Source organism: Callorhinus ursinus, unplaced genomic scaffold (genome assembly GCF_003265705.2).
Source record: "Callorhinus ursinus isolate GAN/ISIS: 27379988/994484 unplaced genomic scaffold, GSC_fseal_2.0 scaffold2, whole genome shotgun sequence".
NCBI classification, from domain to species: Eukaryota; Metazoa; Chordata; class Mammalia; order Carnivora; family Otariidae; genus Callorhinus; species Callorhinus ursinus.
Window position 1 is genome coordinate 77717333 of NW_027397064.1, and position 2736 is coordinate 77720068.

Here is a 2736-nt window from a genome sequence, read left to right on the forward strand (position 1 = left end):
TGGCCTTCTTACTATCTAAAGATGATATTATTCTCCTTCATACTTCTCTGGAGTTCTAGATTGTGATAAATGGAATTTTTCTGCACATTCCACAAGATCAAAACCAAACTGGCTGGAGCCTAGCTACTTTCATCGTTGTGCAGTGGTAGTGTGTGCACAGCAACACGGATCCTATAAGAACAGATGGGGAGGTACAATTCCCAACTTCAGGGATCTCTCAATCCAATTAACATATCTGTGGATCTACCTATATGAACAGCCTTAGTTTTCACAGACGCAGAAATTAATTCTCAGAATTTGGCAATTGCTCCTTTTTTTACCCATTCAAAATTATTCCCATAAAACTTCTGTTTTGTGATGATAGTAAGCTGATATTTACTATATGTCAGACATTCTTCTTCTAAATGTATTCTGTTTTACTCATCTAATCTTCACAACAACTCTAAGCTGCAGGGTTATTATGATCCTCCTTTTATAGACAGGGACACTGAAGCACAGAGAGTTTAGGTAAATTGCCCAGGATTGCAGTTTGTAAGTGGACTCAGGTTATACGGGACTCAGGTTGTTTGTTTACCGCTGGCTTGGGCTGCCTCCCAGCACAGTGTACCTGCACAGCATGAAGTGCTGATTGTAGAATTGAATACATAGACACACAGGACCTAACCATATGGTGGGAGAGACACACAAATGCCAAGCAAACCCCTATCCCCAAGCTCACGGCAGAGAAATAGTCCATTCAGCCCGGATTTTAGAAGCCATGGAAGTCAGAAAAGTCTCTTCTAGAGAGGCGGTACCAAAGGAAATTAATGGGGAAATATGGGCTATATAATCAAAGTGCAACTTTTTAAGGCTGACAATTCAATATATGAAAATAAAATTTACAAGTATAATTTCTTTCCAAGTCTTCCAGCCTCCCGGGACTATAATTTCCTTTAATTCCCTAAAGAAAATGGTTCAAGACCTTATACCACCTGCTATTGGAAGGCCAGTACTTCAATATTTTTAAAAGAACTTCTGAGGAGTTTTTATTCTCCTGACTCATCTCCCACAACTGCTGTCCTTCCATTGGCCTTCCCCCCCCAAAAAAAAGTACAAGTCTACTATACACCTTTTACTGAGAGCCAAATGTAACTGAGGGAAAAGATAAGAAACTTTAAATAGACATCATGGTCCTAATATTCCATAGCCACCACAGCCTGGAATTTCCCATGGGCCATCTGTCTTCTTAGATTCCAACTTCTGCCAAAGCGCAGATCTTTTCCTTCCTGTACTCAAGATCCCATTCTCAATGCAATCAGCCTCAGCCAAGTGTCAATAATAACTATCCACATCAGTTAATTCACAGTAAGAAATGACTGCTAATATTATCCTTCCAATGAGTATTTTTCATTTTAGAATAATATTGAAATACTTTAAACACATTTTGATGTGGTAGAATTTCAAATTAGAACACAAATTGAAAAAAAAAATCAAGAATGTAGAAGGAGATGTTTTCCAGAAAAGAGGAGGAAGAGGAGAGTAGAATAGAGAAAATGAGTAAGTCCTGACTGCCTGGGATTCTGTCCCTGGAATAAAGTTGATATATATTAAAAACATCCAGTATTTGTTTGTTTGTTTTACTTTGATTCCCTTAAGAGAGACAGCAACTCTTTGGTTAGAAGACATGGTTGTTTCAGGATGTGATTCTTCTTTAGATGTGTTAGAAATATGTCCATTGCTTAAGTTAACATGTCCATTGCTTGGCAATGGCAAAAACTAAAATATCTTTACATATTTGTTTCAATGTAACATTGAATAATGATGTCATTTGCCCCTACTTCCCTGTATTCATGGTATACAACATACCTTCTTATAACATAAGCATATGAGGTAAAAATAACAAAGAGCCCTGGATTATAAATCAAGAATCCTGCATTTGCTCTGGATGTGTCCATAATTAAGAAGGTACAAAATAAAAGAGATAACGCTAAATGGTTCCTAAGGTTTCTTTTGGCTTGAAAGTCACTTACTACTTGATCAATCTATTTAACAGCCAAAACCGTGACCAAGATGTACTGGCAGATCCCCACTTTTAAGTTGGCTTACTCCTTCCTCCAGCTGCAGGAATGTTGTCAGGTGAACACCACCCCAGAATGGCCTGCTGCCAAAGGAAAGTGCCTCTCCCTGGGGTGTCCTAATTCTAAAGACTGGCCAATGCGAGGGTAAAAACTCTGACCTTACGTCAGTTCAAGACAATCCTAAAGGCCAGCTTAGCTCCAAAGCTTGCAGTGGGAAGAGCTGTGTCTTTCTGTGTCTTAGTTTAACTTCTGCCAAACCCTGTTGTCTCCTCACTTCTTCACAATACCTTCACTGTATCACAGTGTTGGTAGGAAGGATACTAGCATCTTGAGAAGTTCACTGTTGTAGGAGATTAGGTTCCAATCGCTTCTCGGCCTTTTGGCTAAGATCAAGTGTAGAATTAGGTTCCATGATAGCAACATGGATTATAGTATGAATTTCTGTTGCTGCTCCTGAGAATCTTTAAAAATTATTGATGCCTGGCTCCCACCCCAGACATTGTGATTTAATTGGTATAGTTTAAAATGAGGCATCAGCAGTTTTAAAAGCTTACCAGGTGATTCTAACATGCAGCAGAGTTTGGGAACGATTGAATTATAGGATATTAAATAATAGAGGCCAAGGCCAGTGCATAACCATCAGAATCAAGATGAGTACAATTATCATAATAAGCAGCAA

The 2736-nt window shown here is 38.7% G+C and overlaps 1 pseudogene; it reads left to right on the top strand.

The window, feature by feature from the left end:
* The first annotated feature begins 2420 nt into the window (after window positions 1-2420).
* On the top strand, window positions 2421-2522 carry LOC112813150 (U2 spliceosomal RNA; annotated as a pseudogene).
* Window positions 2523-2736: the final 214 nt, after the last annotated feature.